Consider the following 22958-nt stretch of genomic DNA (forward strand, 5'->3'; position numbering starts at 1 on the left):
TGTATAAGAGTACACCACGTAATTTAGAAAGATGTCCATAATGTTTTGTATCTCCCAAAAGAACATAGTTGTACTCCTCAAGTATTTTGGTGTTCTACACAACCATCTACAGAAACAAGTGATCTTATTCAAGCCCAGATTAATGGACGAGTCTTGTGTTGATCAGGATATTTTATCGTGAGCCTATGATTTATCAAGCTTAAAGATTGAAATGTGAAATAAAAAATCTTGAAAAAATCTTAATAAAATATAATAACATAAACAACAACTACATATAACACAAATGATATTGACAGTAGAGTTCACCCAATGTGGGCTACGTCTCTAGGTCCACTTCTAATGGAATGGCCTCTTCAATAAGATGAAAAATGACTCAAATTACATAAAATACCCAATATCCAAAATTGGATCTTTACTTCTGCAACTTCTAAAAGACTCTAAAAACTCTTCACAAAACTCTCCTCTCGAATTTCTCCAAAAGGGAAAAAACTCAGCAAGATATCACAAAAATAGTGATAACTGTGCTACAATATTGAAAAGGATTGGCCTTTCTATAAATACCAATTGTATGGCGCATTGGTACTTTGTTTTAAAATATATATATTTGAGGTTTTGCACCCTAGGGTCGAACCTACAGGGGTTACGACCCTTTGTTATAACAAAATTTTAAAATTTGTATATTGTTTTAACAAATATTCCATATATAAACTATATGGTAACCAAATGATGTATGTAGAAAATTGATGCATTATACTTATAACCAGTACATTCCACATATGGCTCATAACGAAATCTTATCAAAATCCGTGGCCCACGTGTCTTCTTTTTTGTCGACATTCTTGTTGTTTATGGTATGTTATTGTATCATAACCCAACGACCCATGGGATTTGTATTAACTATATGTTAAATATAACATATAACATAATGGAATAAACCATACTATATAATCCACCAAATGTATATAATACATGTGATATCATGTTTGTCGATGGTATTTATGTAAGCTACAAATGTGATGTGGTTGGTGGCCTAGCAATCTTAGCAGGCTCTGCCAACCACTCTCCTTTTTGGCAATGCAACATAATATGACTTTAAATATAATACAACCACCAAAAATTTCAACAAATGGTCTTGTGGCCCATTGGTATAATGTTGTAATATTTTATTTCATGTTATGATCTCAAAACTTGCCAATGCCAATCTATCAAACTTAGTTAAATTTTTCCATTTGGTGGTGCCACATGGCGCCCTCCAATTGGGCCAAGTGTCATCACAAGATTGGTCCACTTTATTGCCAATTTTTCCAAATCACCCAGGCAAACAGTGGAATGTGTCGACCTTAAATCATTTCCATGTGTTATTTTTTATGTCCTACCATGTGTCACTCTGAGAGGTTGCAACGTGTCATAACAGGGGGACTTTTACTAATGGTCGCAAAACTTCAAGCTGCAATAACTTACTCATACAGAGTCAGTTTGAGATGATTTAAATTGAGATGGAATTGTCTCTTAAAGCTCTTTGAATTGAATCTATTTCTGTTAAAATTTGGAGACTTTGAATTTTGGGCCATCCTAGATCCTCTGAGATCAATCCTCCCCACTAGGAAGCTTTTGGACCACCAAAAGGTAAACTAATAAGCAAATATGTGAGGGTATTTCTCCCTCACTTTCCTGATCTCAATCCACCATGCCTTGATCAAATTCATTCCCTTAAGGCCTACTCAAAGATATTCTACATCTCCATGATGTGAAGTCTTCGTCTTCATATCTAGAATGACATATTCCTGCAACTTATCCAGATACTCAGGAGAAAAAACATCAATGGAAGGAACTTGAACACTCTCATCTTGATCCATGATCATCGGTGGCTCATACAATTTCAAATTCTCCACATTCACAACTAAATAAATCTACATATACAGTGGTAGATCTAACCGGAAAGCATTACTGCCAATCTTCTCCAAAATAGTAAATGGGCCATATCGGATTGGTTGAGCTTCTTACCTTCCCCTATTAACCTATCCTTGTTGATGTGTAACCAAACTCGATCACCAACTTGGAAATGATGATCCATCTTGTGTTTATCATGCCTAGCCTTATACTGGGCTTGGCTCTTCTCCAATTGTTCCTGCACTACTTGATGCACCATTTGGATCTTCTGTATGAATTTTTGGGCCTTATTTTCATCTCTTTGTTCATCAGAATCAATGTTTTTCCCGAAAACCAAATCCAATGGAGACTTTGGAAGGTACCCAAAAAAAATTCAAATGGAGATCTTTGAGTTGACGAGTGCAATGCTTGGTTCTAGGCATGTTGAACATAATGCAACTATTCATCCCAAATCTTAGGATTCTTGTTGCAGTATCCTTAGAGAAAATGTACCATGGTCTTGTTTACCACTTACGTTTGTCCATCGGTATATGGATGAAATTGAGTACTCCTCTTCAGCTTGGTGTCCATCATTCTCCATAATCTTGACAAAAACTCTCATATAAAGCGAAAATACTGATCTGATATAATAGAAGTGGGAAATCCAAAGTGAACCCAAACATGTTGGAAAAATAACTACATGGTATATTCAGTTATCACCTGCTTCTTGCAAGGCATCAAAATACACATCTTGTTGAACCTATCCACAACTACATACAAGTAATCATGACCTATTTTAGACATAGGAAAACCTCCTATGAAATCCATATATATACATTCCCATGGATGAGAAGGAAATGGAAAAGGGTATACAAACCCAAATTCTTGTCAATGGATTTACTAGTGGCACATAATATGCCCCCTTTAACATATCTAGATATTGTTTCTCTCATTCGAGGCCAATAACAAAATCTCTACAAATGATCTACATTCTTCCCTATACCAAAATGACCCGATATACGAGGAGTATGGGTTTCTCTAATCACATGCATTCTTTCATCTTCAGGAATATTAACATGATAGAGTAAACTGTTATGAAACCAGCTCAAGAAAAGATAGAAAAGATAGATCAACGCCTTAGAATTCAGCCTCTTCGAGGGGGCAACCTCCTTTACATTACATAAATGAACAATTCTTGGATGATACAAATGAAAAGACCTCCTTTCTATATATAGGAGTCTAAGGGGTCATAACATAATCAGAGTCGACATAACAATAATAATGTAAGGGCACAATAATAACAATAGTGGGCTTCTATGGGGCACAATAGTAACAATATGGGCACTACATGGGTACTTCAATATAATAAGCGGGTTATACTAATAACAATAAGGGGTTACACTAGTAGTATAGGGGCCTAACATGCCCCTCTCCTTCAAAAAGCGTTGTCCTCAACGCTTGAGTAGTTCTTGATGCTTCTGTATAAAATTCTTGTCCTCCCATGTGGAATCTTCAGTGGGTAAGTTCTTCCACTTGATGAGATACTCTGAAATTGACCGATTTCATAGTTGTCGGGTTCTTGTTTCTGTGACTGCTCCAGGTTCTAATATGATTTTTCCTTCCTTTTCAATTTCTGGCAATATTGTTTAAATTGGGATCTTTAGCAACTTTTGAATAAGTGGGCATACTTCATCGTCCCTCTTCCATTCATCCCTTGCTTCATTTATCCAATCTGGTTAGATAATATAAATAGCACAAAACAATGCTTCCACATCCTCATCCTTGAAGAGTCTTCCCATTCGGTAAGGTCGCCATTTTTTAAGTGCATGTAGTATTGCCAACATTTCCTTCTCATAAATAGCTTGCTTGAGATGTAGCAGTAAAAATACCCAATCACCTACATCAAAACATTTTTCACTACAATGTTGATCTACCTATTGTTTCATTTGATTTTGCACCGAAGTGGCGTTATCCTTTAAAAGTTGGAGAACTTGTTGTTGATGCTCGATGTGATCTTTCACTGCTTGAACCTTTTTCTTCTTGATATGTCCTTCTATCTCTAGAGTTTGAGGAGTGGTAATTTCTTCCAATCCTTTACAAGATATGGTCAGATTCATTTCTTGATGCTCGATGTGATCTTTCACTTCTTGAACATTTTTCTTCTTGATATGTCCTTCTATCTTGATAGTTTGAGGAGTGGTAATTTCGAACAATGAATTACAATATATGGTTGGATTCATTTCTTCTTTCTCGATGTGATCTTTCACTTCTTGCATCTTTTTCTTCTTGATATGTCCTTCTATCTTGAGAGTTTGAGGAGTGGTAATTCTTGCCAATGCTTTACAAGATATGGTCTGATTCATTTCTTCTTTCTCTGGGGTGGGGTCCTGGCGTATATCTTCTTCTTTTGATGTTTCTTGATCCTTTTCTTCCTCCTCTTCATATTCTATGTAAAATAATTTCTTCTCAGCACACTTATGACCTTTAGTGCATTTGCTATCACAATTGTAACAAAGCCCTTTTTCTCTTTTTTCTTCCAATTGTTGTGGTGTAACCCTTGTAGGTTGTGGATGGCTAGGAGAAACAACACTTCCATCTTTATAGTTGTGAGGGGTACGCTTCCTGGTTTCCATAATTTTGCTTTCCACTATGTCACAAATCCCTTTTACTCTTTCCAATTGTTGTGGTGTTGCTCTAAAGAAGGTGTTGCTCTTTGTATCCTCATAATGTGCTATCATTTCCTCCGTGAAAATTGACCACGTAACAAGTTGTTTACGAGAACAAAGCCCTTCGTACCATAAAAATTGATCTGGTTCTAAATATGAAGATGTAATACATACCTTTTGTAACAGTTGTACACCATGTAGATCAAAATATTGCTCCATCTGAAGTATCCAATTTACCGGATCCTTGCCATCAAACTTCCTCATCTTGCTTTTTCTTGATTCTGGGAGCTCGACTTTGAAACGACTGTAACTCTATACTTTCGGATCTTTAAGTTCTGAAATTGCAACCTATAGTAGCCCTCTGTGTCCTCTTTCCAATGCCACTAGTCTGATTCAAATTGGATTCTCTAAGAAAAAGTTATGCACAATCTCCCAAGATGACCTGATTATAGACCTTTCCAGAAGAACGAACTTGTATGAAGTTCCACGTGTCAGTGTTTCGACCTTTGGATCTACGAAAGATATACAAAAAACTACAATCCGTCCTCTTTCTGTACCTTCTTACAAAATTTCAATCCGATCCCCAAAGAGAAAGTTATGACGATTTTCCCCAGGTCACCTGTTTTGAATGTGATTCAGGAGTCTGCAAAAAGACCAACTTCCTTAGATCATATCTCTGCAAATATCACGCGAAAAGCTCTGAAATTCGGACCCAATGTTCAGTGCGATTTCTTCTCAAATGGGTTTTTTTGCGACTTCTGAAACGTCACAGAAAAAAAGTTATAGCGAAAATTCCAAGATGACCTGTTTGGAGCGGCGAAACCCTAGAATCCAAAGCTCTGATACCAAATGTTATGAAACCAGCTCAAGAAAGGATAGAAAATATAGATCAACGCCTTAGAATTCAGCCTCTTCGAGGGGGCAACCTCCTTTACATTACATAAATGAACAATTCTTGGATGATACAAATGAAAAGACCTCCTTTCTATATATAGGAGTCTAAGGGGTCATAACATAATCAGAGCCGACATAACAATAATAATGTAAGGGCACAATAATAACAATAGTGGGCTTCTATGGGGCACAATAGTAACAATATGGGCACTACATGGGTACTTCAATATAATAAGCGGGTTATACTAATAACAATAAGGGGTTACACTAGTAGTATAGGGGCCTAACATAAACTTCCTTGCAAAAGGTAATTCTTGTCTTAGGAACCATGATTTAACCTCTAGTACACATCCTTGAAGTCTGCATCCCCAGAATATTGTTCAACATAATTGTCAAGTGCTAAAGAGTCATTATACAAGAGAATAATTGCATTGATTGGAGGTCTAGATAGCATATCAGATACTTAGTTACTTACACCCTTCTTATACTTGATGACCAAATGAAACTGTTGTAAAAATCCCATCTACCTAAAATTTCTTGATTGTTGTAGCTTTGTTTGTGACTACAAATATTGTAACGGTTGATGATCTGTATGTATTATTATATCCTTTCCCATTAAGTAATGTTTCCATTTCTTAACACTTTATACTAAAGCATACAACTCTTTATCATAAGTAGGATAATTAATAACATCTTTAGAAAAGGTCTCAGACTGATAACATATTGGCTTACGTTTCTGCATCAAAAATGATCCAATGGCATACGCACTTGCATCTGTCTCAATCACAAATTGCTGCAGCAAAGTTGGCAATGCTAATACTAGTGTGGTACTGATATTTTCTTTCAATGTATCAAAGGCTTTTTGTTGCTGTCCTCCCCACTGAGAGACTTGATTCACACTAGTCAACGCATGCAAAGGAGATGCAATATATGAAAAGAGAGAAATAAATTTCCTCCAATATTGGACTGCTCCTAGGAAACTTCTAACTTTCATTGTTGTTGTATACTTGGGCCAATTCACAATCACTTCAACCTTTGAGGGATCAATTTTCAATTCACCACCCCCTATGACATAACCCAAGTACTACTAATGATGTCTTTCCAAAATCACATTTTGACAATTCCACATACAACTTCTCCTTTTTCAAGGTATCAAATAATTTCTTGACATGCTCGACATGTTCATCCCAATTTTTACTAAACACTAGAATATCATCTAGATATACAATCACAAAGTCATCAATGAACAACCAAAAAACATCATTCATCACACAAGTAAAAGTTATCGGGGTGTTACAAATCCCACAAGTTATCACTAACCATTCAAATGAACCTTGCTTAGCTTTGGAAGCAATTTTCCAAACATCACCCTTTGCAACCTGAATTTGATGATAACCACTTCACACATCTATTATTGGGTGTGTGTTATATTATTTCCATGTCACACATGCAGGAGCGTCACTCGGGGGGTGAAAGTCGTCCTTGTTTGTTGCATCTGGTGCAGTAGGGGGGTCACAGGGCAGGCACAGCTCCCCTTGTCGAGGGGTTTCAAGGGGGTGGTAGTCCCCCTGTATGGGTTCTGGAGCAACACCCCGAAATAAAACAAAACAAAATTGGACCCTATATTAGGTGGGCAAACCTACCTATGCTTTTGTGCATGGTTTTGGGCACGACTAGGGGAGCAAAAGTCATCCTTGTTCATTGCGTCGGGTGTAGTAGGGGAGGTGTAGCTCCCCCTGTCGAGGGGTTTCAAGGGGATGGTAGTGCGCCTATATGGGTTCCCGAGCAACACCCTGAAAAAAAAAAAAAAAAAAAAAAAAACAAAACAAAACAACAAAAACAACACAAACAACACACACACACACACACAACACAAAACAAAAACAAAACAAAAAACAAAAACAAAAACAAAAACAAAAACAAAAACAAAAACACAAAAAAAAAAAACAAAAACAAAAAACAAAAAACAAAAACAAAAACAAAAACAAAAAACAAAAACAAAACAAAACAAAAAAAAATACAAAAAACAAAAAAAACAAAACAAACAAACAAAACAAAACAAACAAACAAAACAAAACAAAACAAAACCAAAACAAAACAAAACAAAAAAAAACAAAACAAAACAAAACAAAACAAAAACAAAAACAAAACAAACAAACAAAAACAAAAAAACAAACAAAACAAAAAAAAAAAAAACAAAACAAAACAAAAACAAAAACAAAAACAAAAACAAAACAAAACAAAACAAACAAACAAAAAAAACAAAACAAAATAAAACAAAACGAAATGAAAACAAACAAACAAACAAAACAAAAAATAAACAAAACAAAACAAAAACAAAAACAAAAACAAAAACAAAAACAAAAAAAAAAAAAAAAAAACAAAAACAAAAACAAAAACAAAAACAAAAACAAACAAACAAACACAAAAAACAAAAATAAAAAAAACAAAAGCAAAAACAAAACGAAAAAAAAAAAAAACAAAAACAAAAAACAAAAAACAAAACAAAATTGGACCCTATACTAGGTGGTCGGACCTACCTATGGTTTTGTGCATGGTTTTCGCACATGGTTTTGGGCATGATGGTTTTTTGCCCATGGTATTTTGTAGATCCGGTCAAGGTAAATATGGTTATGTTTTAATCCGGGGTTAATGGATTGGCGTTTATGAATGCTTCGGCATGTATATATATATGTATTGTAACCTTAAAAGGAACATAATGAAAAATCAATCTAGTAGTCTCGATTTTGGGATCTAGGGGAAATCTCTGTGTATTTGTTTTATATTCTCACCATTGTTTATTTTCTATTTTAAGAATTCATCTACAGACAATTTCTATACATGGTTAAAACCTACATTTGGTATCAGAGTTGTTTTAGCTTCAAGAGGATGCTTTTGCTACAATGGGGTTCTGCTCGGGCCTGTGGTAAACCTTGTTCAGTGGGAGATCTACGGGATCCATTCTTGCAGTGAAAGAAGATGGCAAGCAGTAGAAAGATAGAGAACGATACATTTAATGGTCAGATTTTTGAGTTGTGGAAACTCAAGATGGAGGATATGTTAGTGGATAAAGATCAGTGGACCTTGGGAGATCCAAGTACTAAACCAACGACAGTGTCAAATGAAGACTCAGAAAAGTTGGATCGTAAAGCAAAGAGCACAATACGGTTGTCTATATGGAAAAATATGGAGGCTAGAATGGATATGCCTTGTCTATATGAGGATAGTCCCAGAACAAAAACAAAAATAAGTCCTCGAGTGGAGATATAAATCTCCAGGAAAACCTGTAAAGTTGTGCTGGAAATGCGAAAGGAATGGCACTTCAAAAAGGATTGTAGATCTAAAGGTCCTAAGAAAGGAAAGGGATCTGATGATGCTCCTTCTATAGAGGTGAAAACCACCTCAGATGAAGGTGGTGATGTGTACTTGGCTTGTTCTTCAAGTACACATGTAGATCATGAGGCATGGTTGATTGATGCAGATGCATCACTTCACTTCACTCCCCATAGGGAGTGGTTCTGCGAGTATGAGAAATATGATCGTGGTGATGTCTTCTTAGGGGATGATAGGAAGGCTAGAATCGTTGGAGTGGAAAATTCAAGATGAAGTTTCAAGGTAAAAGGATTAGAACACTTCCAGGTATTCTTCATATTCTGGCATTGGCTAGAAATCTGATTTCTGTAAGCAAGATGGATGATGCAGATGTAAAAACAGTGTTCGAGAAAGATACCTACAATATTGTTTGGGGAGCACTAGTATTGTTGTTGAGAGTTTGAATTGGAACTATGTGCAAGCTTCTGGATAGTACTGTTATTGATGGGTGCAACAATTATGTGGTTCCTAAAAGGGGAGAAGAAAATATAGTGGTCTTTGGAGAAAAGACCATGTTCTGGCATCAAAGGCTTGGACATATTAGACAGAAGGGACTTTGAATACTTCATGGTAATGGTATGGTAGAAGGTGTGTCTAATTTCTCTCTGTATTTTGATTTCTATGACATTGTGTATATGGGAAGCAGAATCAGGTTAGTTACCCCTCTTGTGCTAAGAGGGAAAAAGGGATATTAGAGTTTGTGCACAGTGATGTGTTTAAACAATTTAATTCTCAGGTGGAAAATCAAACAGAGAAGAAGATCAAGGTGTTGAGGAGTGATAATAGTGGAGAGTTCTGAAAGAAGGAATTTGAAGAGTTCTATAAGATGTGTGGTATAGCACGGCAGAAGACTACTCCATACACACCTCAGCAAAATAAAGTTGTGGAAAGAATGAATGGGACATTGATGGAAAAGGAAAGAAGCATGCTCAGTGGTGTCGGGTTAGGACATGAATTATGGGTAGAGGCAATTGAGACTGCATGTTACCTGGTTAATAGATCACCTTCATTAGCGTTGGAGGATATGACTCCACATGAGGTATGGACTGGTAAGAAACCATGTCTTTTACATCTGAGGGTATTTGGCTGTGATGCATATGTACATGTTCCAAAGGAGAAAAGAACCAAGTCGGATAGTAAATCTGAAAGGAGCATATTTATTGGGTATAAGGATGGTTTAAAAAGTTATAAGCTTTGGAACCCAGAAGCAAGGAAGGTTTTGTATGTTGGGTCAAGAGAAAGGTATGTTTTCTCCTTGTAAATAGCTTTATTTAGCACTCATCCTCACATGATTATATTTGTTTATGGATAAAAGTAGAGAAAATAACAGCTAAAGTTGGGTAAAAGTAATCAGTAACAAATTAGATGAATCTAAGCAGGAAAAACTAACTTTTACTATTTTTATGTGAAGAAGACATGAATTGGGCGATGGTTGTTCAATCGACAAAACAGTAGCATCTCATAAAGGAAAAAGATAGTGTCAGAGGCAAAGCAGGACAGTGGAAGATTAGGCAGACCGATGTTATTTTATGACAAAATCAGATCGAGTATTGCGAAATCCTCAGGATCCCCTGATCCTGAGGATTCACTTTTATCTATTTACTTTTCTAATTGTTATATATAAGGCTGAAAGGCAAACTGCACGACTTATTCAGAAATTCACAGATTGTAATTATTCTTTTGACATATAATACTGTTATCTTGGTGATGTTGTAACTCTGTTACTTATTTTAATGAAGAATAGTGCATTTAATTCATAATCCTATTCTGAGTATTTCATACCAGAGACTTCTGGCAACTTTGGGCCTAGTCAAGAGAAGATCTACTGCTTCACCTGTGCTATAATATTTTCTATTTATTCTTTACTATTTGTTAATGTTAAGTTAATATCATTTTGATTACTGTGAGGATTGTCGATTCCTATTTACATTCGTTGTTCATTCGAGATTCAGATTCAGCCATGTGTAATATATGAGTAATGATTTTGATTGAATTGGTTATGTTAGTTCCAGCATTAGATCCCTGATTCATTCCAAGTAATGTTATCATAGATTTCAGAGATATAATTAATCACTTTCCGTAATATGCTCATTTGTTGTTCAGATATCAATTGATTATCAGTTGTTGTTCAATTAGGATTTGTTGTTCAATTATCATTTGTTGTTCAATTGTTGCAGTTCTCTTTAATAATTGAGTGAGTTAGTTTCAATTCCATTTAAGATTGCCAAGTGTGATTCTTTATAGTTATATTCAGATTCATTTGCTTTCATAATAGGTTAAGTATAATTGCAAAGTATGTTATGAATTTCTTTCAGAGTTACTTGTCTTAGAATTATTGGATTGAGTTTGAAGAGATAGTCATTAGCAATTGAAACGATTTATTATTAGTTAGCCTCTAAATTCACTGCATATATAGTGTTGACACTCTTGAAATAAAAAGACTTGCTTGGGTTGACAATTAATGTAGGAATTAAGATTTCCTGTAAAAAGACATCTTAGTGCACCAACAGTGTACAGTCGATATGTGGTGTTTAGAGAGGTGAAAGATGTTATTAAACATGAATTCCTACCAAAGGAACATGAGAAGATATAGTTTGAGCTAGAGGAGGAAGAATCAGACTCTACAACAAAACATGAATCAGAAGATGAAGAGCCACAAACTCCAGTTGTGAGAAGATTAATTCGAGAAAGAAAGCATCTAAAAAGGTATAGTCCATATGATTTCTGTTCAAATTTTTCTTTATCTATTACTGATGATGATCCCAGAAATTTCAGGGAGGCAGTAGATTCAAAGGATGGAAAACTTTCAAAAGAGGTCATGGTTGATGAAATTGCATCTTTGGACAAAAATGAGGCTTGGGATCTGGTGGAGTTGTCGGATGGAAGGAAACCCATTGGAATTAAATGGGTTTTCAAGAATAAGATAAATGCAGAAATCAAGGTGGAGAAATACAAAGCTCAGTTGGTAGAAAAAGGTTATTCCCAGGTGTCGAGAATTGATTTTGGTGATATTTTTTCTCCTATTACCAAGGTAGCTTCTATGATATTACTTTTATCCGTTGTTGCTGATTTTGGTTTTGAGGTAGAACACATAGAAGTGAAGATAACATTTCTTCACAAGGATCTAGAAGAAGAGATTTGCTTGAAGCAACCTAAAGGATTTGCGGTGAATGGTAAGAAAAAACTGGTATGTAGGTTAAAAAGGTATTTGTATGGGTTAAAACAAACACCAAGGATGCGGTATCATAAATTTGATACATATATACGGGGACTTGGCTTCACCATAAGCAAACCATATCAATGTGTGTATTTTAAATTAATTGGTGACCATGTTATTTATTTGGTCTTCTATGTGGATGATATGCTGGTGATTGGAAATAACAAAGAAATTATTGAGGATTTGAAGACCCAATTATCCTCCAAATTTGACATGAAGGATCTTGGTGCTGCAAACTATATTTTGGGCATGGAAATTAAATGAGATCGGGCAAAGAGGAAGCTCTCGTTAAACTAGAGGAAATATGTTGAGACAATACTATAGAGGTTTAATATGCAGGATAGTAAACCAGTGAAGGTTCCTATTCTTGTAGGTGTAAATTTATCTACTAAATAGTGTCCCAAGACACAAGAAGAGGAAGAGGACATGTCCCATGTTCCATACACAAGTGCAGTCGGTAGCCTGAAGTATGCAAGGGTTTGTACTATACCAGACACTGCACATGAAATGGGAGTATTGAGCAATTTTATGTCAAAACAAGGGAAGGAGCATTGGACAACAATGAAGCACATTTTCATTTATTTGCGTGGCACTAGTGATTATGGTTTGTGCTACCAAGGAAGACCAGGATTGGACAAAGTTTTATACATTCTTGGCTTTATTGATGAAGACTGGGATGGAGATCTAGATCAGAGAAGATCCACAAGTGGGTATGTTTTTAACCTATTTAGATGTGCAATCATTTGGATGAGCAAGAGACAGTCTATAGTGGCACTTTCAACGAAAAAGGCAGAATACATGGCAGCCACTCATGCAAGCAAGGAAGCAGTTTGGTTATAGAGATTGTGTTCAAGTATGGGGTTAGTACAACGAGCTATAAGGATAGACTCCAATAGCCAAAATGCAATTTTCTTGGCAAATAACCCTACTTTTCATTCAAAGACAAAGCACATTGATGTTCAGTATCACTTTGTGAGGGATATGGTTGAGGATAAAAAGGTGTTGCTAGTAAAGGTAGACACTTTGAAGAATGTTGCAGATGCATTGATGAAGTTTGTGAGCACCGTGAATTTTTCTTGGTGTAGAGAAACAATGGGAGTTACAGGGTTGGACCAATGACTAAGCTCTCATGTGACCCCCTGTGTGGAAAAGAAAATAACAAGTGGGAGAATGTTGTTTGTGTGTTATATTCTTTCCACGACTAGTCGCACAAGTCAAGGGGTCATGGGGGGCGAAAGCAGCCCCTGTTCGTTGTGTCAAGCATAACAAGGGGGTCACGGGGGGCACAAGCCCCCCTGTCGGGGGGTTTCAGGGAGGCGATATCCCCACTATATGGGGTCCAGGGCAGCACATTGGAAAAAAAATGGACCCTATATTAGGTGGACGGACCTAACTATGGTTTTGTGCATGGGTTTTGCACATTGTTTTGGGCATGATGGTTTTCTACCCATGGTATTTTGTATATTTGGTCAAGCGAACTACATATGTTTTAATCCAAGGTTAATGGATTGGGGTTTATGAATGGTTCGGCATGTATATATATATATATATATATATATATATATATACATACATATATATATATATATATATATATATATATATATATATATATATATATATATACATATATATATATATATATATATATATATATACATATATATATATACATATATATATATATATATATATATATATATATATATATATATATATGTAACATTGAAAGGAACATAATTAAAAATTTATCTAGTAGTCCCGGATTTGGGATCTAAGAGAAATCTCTATGTATTTGTTTTATATTCTCATCATTCTTTATTTTTCTATTTTTAGAATTCATCTACAGGTAATTTCTGTAGAGTGTTAAAATCTACATCTATCTTAGTAAAGTAAATTGCATATTTCAACTGATCTAAAAAATCATCAATATGAGGAAGATGGTATCAATTCTTTATTGTGATCTTATTTAGCACTTGAAATTCAACACACATTCTCCACGTATCATCCTTCTTTGGTACCATCACAATAAATGATCCACATGGAGAGGTACTCGTTCTGAAAACTCCCTTCTGAAGCAACTCTTGAACCTACTTCTTAATCTATTTACTTTTAATCACAGACATCTTGTACATTCCGATATTAGGAAGAGGGGCACCTTCCTGCAACTGAACTTCATGTTGGATCTCCCTTTTAGGAGGCAATCCTTTAGGTTCCTAAAAAGTCTCATCGTAGTTTAAACTATTTTAACCAATTCATCCTTATGAGATGGATAACAACCCTTGAAAGAATCAAATTTCCCAATATCCTTTACTTTCACAACTAGAAGTACAAAATTCTTGTTAGCATTAATGAGTTTCTTCATTTTCCCTGCACTAAAAAGTGATAAATTAGTTTTCAAGTTGTGCTCTCTTACAATATACTCAACCCCATCTTTAGTGAGGTGATATTTGTTCTCTTGTCTAAAGAATAAACTTTCCTATCATACAAATAAGGGCTTTCCAAAACAATTCTATAGATATCAAGAGGAACCACATCTAACTAAACCTCATCAATAAATTTTGAAGTGATAGAAAATCTCAGTTTACTCTATTTCGTCACTTACAACTTTGCATTATTGCAAACTCAACCAAAAGGATAGGGTTTTTTTTTATGTATCGTTTCTAATCGCAACTTCTTGAGAATTACCTCATAAATCAAATTCACTTGGGAACAGGTATCAAAAATAGTATCTACTTTTGTATGCTTAATAATCACCCTTACATGAAAAATATAACTTCTTTTACTTTCATCACTAAGAGACAAAATAGAAGAACTAGAACTAGCATGAGCAAATGCTTTACCTTATACTCCAATAATTGTGACTTGAGTTTCATCACCTGAATCAGATACCAAATCTTGTTGCATTGTTGAAACAATGTTTTATTTTCCCTTACCTCAAAACCTCTTAGGTATTTGATTAGGATGCAACTTCCAGTAGTGAACATCATGTAGAAATTATGGTGTAGATTTGCAACTCCTCATGAAATTTTAGTCAAAATAAAAAGGCACAAACCTACTCTACTACATTGTGGAATTCAATTCACAGATTAGAACATCAATCACAAACATGCAATGAGAAATAGCATTCATGCACACAATATTTTTCTAGGAGAAAGAAATATGCTAAAAAAGCCCTATGTCTACTTGCATTAATATGATGAATAAAGATGTATTACAATTGCTAGCTCAAACTGAGCTCAAATTGCAAGTGAATAACATATCTCTCTACTCACTGAGAAGCTCTAACCTAGAATTAGTCAATTTATGCCTCTACTTGAGCCCCTGTTTCCTTGCGCAATTCCTAAGGAAAATAGGCCCCTGTTATTAGGAATTTCCTCCAAAATGATTGTGCAATTCCCAAGGTTGATCATCTGACTGCATGCAACACCTATAAACTCAAGACTAGTCTAATATTGATGTTATACTGCCTTGGAATGTCCACCACATAAGGGAAACTTGAATTCTCTACATTCACTAGCTATTTTTGGGTTATTTATAAGTTAGCTGGATTATCACTGAGTTAGATTGAAGTCTCACTACACAATTGTCCTTCTACTAGTTCCTCCAATAGTTAGTACTAGTTTAACTAAAAACAACTTGAAATAATTGACCTTGATTGCTACAAATTAGTAATCACAGATGCTTAACTAAACTCCAAGCCCTCTAACTCGAATTTACTGAGTAAACATAGCGAAACAAGCCATGTCACATAAGTTAACTGCATCCAAGTTGTCTACTAATGTGGAAATTCAAATTTTCTCAATTTGACAAAGGAAAAATCAAATTGAGACTTCCTTGATACATTTTTCAAGACTCCCTTTCAGCAATAAATGGATTATCAACCACCCTATCCTACACCACTTTAACTTCCCTCTTGACAAGGCCTTTGTCAAAATTCCAACATCTTATTCCTCTATCTGAATGTATTGTAGCAACATTATCTACCTCTGCATGCATCCTCTTAAATGGTGATATCAGATATCTATATGCTTGGATCGATCATGAAATACATGATTCTCATAGAGCTTAATGAAACTTTGATTATCATAATAGATCACAGTTGGATCCATCACCTGACCAAATAGTCAAACAAGTATCTTTCTCATTGAGATCACCTCACATGTTGCTTGACTTGTAGCCATGTATTCTTCTTTTGTCGATTTGAGCACCACGGATATTTGCTTCTTGTTGTACCAGGAAACAGTTGCAGATCCAACATTGAAAATTCCACCTGATGTACTCTTTAGGTCTGATGGATTCCTCGCCTAATATGCATCTATGAAGCCACACAACTTCACTCCCTCTGTCCGTTTATACCATAGTCCAAACTAGGTAGTGCCTCTGAGGTACCGTAAAACATGCTTAGCCACCTTCCAAAACAATTTGGCTATCCTAACCATAGCTTGGCTCAATTAGTTGACTGCATAGCACATATTTATTCATGTGTTCACAAGATACATCAGTGAACCCACTAGCTACCAATAAATGGTAACATCCACTTCTTCACCTGAAGTGGCATCCTCCTTCCTCCAGTTGGTTGCCAGAGGTGTTTCCATGGGTTTACAACTTTCCATGTGGAATCTTTGCAGTATCTCATTTTCATACTTTCCTTGAGACACAAACAGATCCACATTTCCCTGTCATACTTCCAATCCAAGGAAGTAGTGCATCAAACCCATGTCCTTCATTTCAAATTCCCTTGCAAGGTCCTCCTTGCAAGATCTGATCATCTACTCATCACTAGTTAAAATCAAATCATCAACATTTAAGACAATAATAAGAAATTTACCTTCTAACAAGATGTTATATAGGTTTGCATCTGCTTCAATTTTGGTGAAGTTCAAAGGAGTGAGATAGTTGTCGATCCTGGTGTACCAATAATGGGGTGCTTGTTTGAGAGAATACAATGCTTGATTGAGTTTGCACACATGATACTCCCAATCAAATGTCTCAAAACTTTCTGGTTGCTCAATGTACACCTCCTCCTCAATGATTCCATTGAGAAATGTTATTTTTACATCCATCTGGTGGATCTTCTACCCCATCTATGTAGTCAGTGCAATAATTGATCTAATGGCTGAGTACCTTGCTACAGGAGTAAGGGTCTCCTCATATTCAATTCCCTCAACTTGAGAGTACCCCTTGGTCACAAACCTAGACTTATACTTCTTTATGCTTCTATATGCTACATGATTAACCTTGAAGATCCATCTTGAACCCACAATTGATTTATCTTTAAGTCTTTGGACCACTTTCCAAACTCTAATCTTTACAATGGATTTGTATTCCTCCACCATTGCATCAACCCATACATGTTTCTCCACTACTTCCTCGAAATAGGATGGCTCAATCTCTACAAGATTAGTCATTATAGCCATGTAGTCAGTGTACCAATCAAGTGACCTCCTCTGCTCTCACAAATTTGAAGGAGCTCCCACTTTCTCCCACGCATCCTGCACAAGTCTATCAGCTTCCCTGATTTTTTTCTACCTTCTCTAGATGTTTCTTCTTGAGTGGATGTCTCCACTCTCATATCCTCTATTTGTGATTTCTCCACAACTTCCATAGGTTCCTCCTTTGGATCCAAACTCTCCCCTTTTCGTAAGATTTGAAGCTCCCTCTCAAGAGAGCACCATGTCACTTTTTCCTCATCAAAATTTACATCCCTTCACACAGATGTCATTCTAGGGGAAGGTAAGTACACAAAGTAGTTGTGAGGAGTTTCTGTGTAACCCAAAAGTATCCCCAACTATGTTGTCGACTCAAGTTTCTTCCCTAATTCTTTGGACACATTGCATTAAACAAAGGCTCCAAAAATACTGAAGTGCGAAACATATGGATTTCTCCTTGAGAAGGCCTCTACTGGTGTAATCATACCAAGAATCTGATGAGGACTTCAGTTCTGCAAATAGATTGTTGTGTTGCATGCCTTAGCCCACAAATGCAGAGATAGGCCTTGGTCATGTAACATAGCTCTCACTGTTCCCACAATGCTCTGGTTCTTCATCTCAGCTACCCCATTCTATTGTGGGTTGTGAGCTGTTGTTAGCTCTATTTGAATTAATTCTTTCACATAGAAATTTTTAAATTCATTTGAAACATACTCACCTCCATTATCACTCCTGAGAGGCTTCAACTTTTTTTCTGTTTCTTTCTCAACTAGTGCCTTGAATTCTACGAAATTGTAGAATGTCTCATCTTTCTTCTACGTGAAGAAGATCTAGCATTTCCTTGAGAATTCATCAATAAAAATGACAAAACATTTGTGTTTGGTAATGGACGTTGTTGAGAAAGGTCCATAGACATCAAAGTGGATCCTTTCCAAGACTGCATGTGTTTTGTTGTCCTGATCATGGAATATGGACTATTCATACTTCCACAAGGTACATTCTTTGCATACATTCTACTTCTCAAGTGCTCCTTTAGGGAGGCCATTGGTTATTTGCTACATAATCTCCAATGCACCATGATGAAAATGCCAAATTTTTTTGTGCAAAAGTTCACTAACATCATGGCTCCACACTTTCTCTACCTTACTGCTTAATGCAACACAATCTTCCACATATAGCTTGTACAGGTTCTTCACACGAACCCCAATCTGCTTACCTATCTCATGTCTATGTGTCTCAAGAATTCTTCTCCTTTGTTGAAGATCACATCATAACCACGGTTTTCCAAAACTACAATAGAGATGAGATTTTTTTTTAGGCCTAGAACGAACATGTCATCCTTGAGTCTCAGAGGGGAGCTTGAATCCCTATATTAGGTGACTATACCAATCCCGGTCATGTTGTACCTTCCGTCGTCCCCCAAACCAATGTACATCTAGAGATCTTTCTCCTTTAGGTCACTAAAAAACGCTCTACACCTTGTCATGTGTAACGATGCACCTGATTCCAAGTATCACACACTCCCCATCACTATGATGGGCATGCATGCAATAAGGGTGAATTCAAGCTCGAACTATGAGACCAAGGCTTCACCTGCTGCTCCTCCTGAGTCATTATTGCTCAAACTTTTGTGTGGAAAGTTCATGGCATAGTTCCTAAATTCATGAAAATTGAAGCATTTAATTTTTGACAAATATTTCTTCTTTCCCCCTTAGCTGGATTTTGGTTTGGTTTGAGATTTCTTCCCTTTTCCATTATTTCCCTTTCCAACCAATGTAAATTTTTCTTCATCCTCGCCCCTGGATGAAGTCCCATCTCTAGTATTCTACCTGATTTCCTCCATTACCAAATCGGACCTTAAGAGTTCCCAATTTGGATTTTTCTCCCTCTCATTCACCGAATCTTGGTAGCTATGTTAGCTCTTGGGAAGTCCTAGAAGGGCTAGGCTTACCAAGTCATCTTCTGCAACATTAACACCAATCCCACCAAGTTCATCATGAACTTGTCTAAATCTGCTCGGATGCTGTGGGATAGTGTCATTCTTTTGCATCTTGATATTTTGAATTTTATCCTTGAGCGTCAATTTCCTATCGTCGTTTCTATTCTCGAACAATTTTGTCAGTTCTTTCCACATTGTGACAATGTGGTCTCGCTCTCCCTCCAAGATTATTCTCCTCACTTGGGCTACATTTTTCTCCCATTGGGCTAGGTTTTGTGCATTAAATGTCTATGGTTTTGCAACAACTTTCTTGATGTATTCTAACAATGCATTGTCATCCAACACTGCCTCCATGTGATCATTCCATGGAATGAAATTAGAGTTGCCTTCTAAGGCATACTCTAGTCTCAGCCCATTAAAGGTCATATTCGCAACTCTAAAGAGATCCTGCCACACTGAACTGCGAATTAGAGCCTCCTGAAAAAAAATTCAAAATTATTATTCTAATGTGAATCTTGCTCTAATACCATGTAGAATTTATGGTGCAGATTTGTAATTGCTCATGAAATTTTAATCAAAATCACAAGACACAAACCTACTCTATTGCTCTATGGAATTCAATTCACAACTTAGAACATCAATCACAAGTATGCAATCAAAAATAACACACATGCACATAGTATTTTTTCCAAGGGAAATCCATTTGCTAAAAAACCCTTATGTATGCTTTCATTAATATGATGAATAGAGATGTATTACAATTGCTAGCTCAATCTGAGATCAACCTGCAAGTGAATAACCTATCTCTCTACTCACTTAGAAGTTCTAACCCATACTTAGTCAATTTATTCCTCTGCTTGAGCCCCTATTTCCTTACGCAATTCCTAAGAAAATTAGGCCCCTATTATTTAGGAAATTCCTCCAAAATGATTGTGCAATTCCCAAGGTTGATCATATGACTGCATGAAACACCTGTACACTCAAGACTAGTCTACAACTGATGTTAAACTGCCTTGGAATCTCCACCACAACTGGGAAACTCAAATTCTTTACATGCACTAGCTATTTTGGGTTGATTGATTAGTTAATTAGATTATCATTGAGTTATAATAAAGTCTCACTGCACAACTGACCTTCCACTAGTTCCTCCAACAGTTAGAACTAGTGTAGCTGAAAACAACTTGAAATATTGACCTTGATTGCTACAAATTAGCAATCACACATGCTTAACTGAACTCGAATCCCTCTAACTCCAATTTACTGAGTAAACTAAGTGACACAGGCCATGTCACACGATTTAATTGGGCCCAAGTTGTTTGTTGATGTGGAAATTTGAATTTTCACAATTTGACCAAGGAAAAATCAAATTAATACTTTCTTGCTACATTTTTCAACACATCATCATGCCCTTCGTTCTTACAATGAAAGCATGTTTCTTTTGCCTCTTCTTTATTCATTGTCACAGTTTTCTTGCTTATCTTCTTTCCTTTATATTTTCCTTCAACAAACTTGGATGGTTTCTTCTTCGTGAAATCATTTTTTGCACACTCTTTACCCTGGACTCAAGATGAGTAGCTTGGACACATACTTCATCCAAATTAGTGGGATTAAACATCAAAAGAGTATGGTGAAGATAATTATGCAATGCACCAACATATTTCAAAAGTGTCTCTAGATAATCTAATAGAATATTCAAAGCCAATGTTGTATTCCTAAATTCTTTAGTAAAACTTTGCACCCAAGCACTCCCATAATACCAAGCATCTTATTACTTTTCATTAAACCAAAATATTATCCTCTGCGCCCTTCCATACCAGCCGAATCATTAGGGAAGCCCTTGAAATTGAAAAACGCCCTACCAACTTTAATCGGGATCATGGGTATCATTTAAGCCAATCCTGGAAGTCCATGATTCATTTATTTTCCTCTAAACCTTGTTCTTTTATTTCAAGTTCTAACCCCTCTTAACCCTTTGGTTCTCTTATTTCATTTTAATTTTATTTTTTAGTTTTAATTATTTAATTTTAATTTTTAATTAATAAAGAAAAAAAGGAAAATACTTGTTTTTCCTTTTAATTTTAGTTTTAATCATTAATATTATCTAATTCAATTATCTTTGTAATTTCCTTCCCTTATTAGTTTTTAAAAACTTACAATATAATAAAATTCTTTTGACCTAAAATCAAATCTTTTAATTCATTTATAAATCTAATTTAACCAATCTTAATTTATTGATTATTACATTTTCAATGCTTATTACGTATTCAATTTTTCATTCACTTGCTATTAGTTTTTCTTTGACTAAAAAAATTTAAAATCTATCCTAAATTTAACATTATGAAATTAAATTTATTATTTTTAAATAAAATTTATATCTATTTATTTCAAATATAATTGGTTAAAATGTCTCCCCTCTTATTGTGTAATGATGAAAAGAATTGAATTTTGTGTACTCTATCATTAATTACTATATACTATATCACTAATTACTATGTACAATAAATATAGATAATTTGAAAATTAACATTATATATTAATTACTATGTACCATAAACACAAATGGTTTGTAATTAAATTCAAAAATTCCATTTTCTCATTAAAGTATTGAATAAACAATTTTTATGGGTTTTATTTTTTAATTGTCAAACAAAAAATAATTTAAAAAATATAAATTTGAAAAAAATATGTAAAAATGACATGTGTACAATTTATACAACTCTCATTATATCAATATGTACTCTAATGACATGACATGTGTACTATAATTATTATAATGTACCCTCCATTATTTAAAAAATATTATTTTTTATGCACTTGTTTTTTTATTTAATATTATTTGAATATTATTTTATTTTAATACTAATCAAAAATAAAATTAAAAATTGATAAGACCCATGCACGGAGGCTGCTTAGGCTATTATTACTAGTCCTTATGGCCTGCTTGTGTATCTTCGTGAATGGAATTTTCAGTAACACCTCACAACTTTAATCCTTAACAAAGTGTAAGTTACTTTCATTGTAACTACTCTATCTATTAAGGGTTCCTCTGTCTAGGGTTGCTATTAACGCTCCTGGTTTTCCCTCAATCAATAACTCTTCTTATGGCGTAAGTGAGGAGAAGTAGGTGTAAATTACTATTAACTAGCCTAGAGGAATATAAGTAGGCGCAACATGATTTAGTGTCAACCGATAAGAACCATAGGTCACATTATCAAACACAATTGTATTACTTAATATTATTAATAGTGGTTAAAAAAACTTGGATAGATCTTTTTAATAAAACCATAAAATTAAATAAAAATAGTGGGCAATTGTATATATACATGGGCCCTTGTTATTCCAAAAACCAAAGGGAATCTTGGTAGATATTCTTTTGAATTGTTTTTAGTAAGAACATAATACTAGGACATAAATTTTTATCTTTTACTTGATATAATATTTTCATTATTCTTAAATAAAAGATTGTCAAACTTAATATAACCAATTCTAATAATGTTTTAACTTTTTCATAATGTCTTCGGTGTACATGTTGCTAGTAATTTAGTAATACAAGTTTAAATAATGCAATT

Source organism: Pinus tabuliformis, chromosome 6 (assembly GCF_031772625.1).
Source record: "Pinus tabuliformis cultivar Carrire ecotype Pingquan chromosome 6, CPIR1, whole genome shotgun sequence".
Taxonomy (NCBI): domain Eukaryota; kingdom Viridiplantae; phylum Streptophyta; class Pinopsida; order Pinales; family Pinaceae; genus Pinus; species Pinus tabuliformis.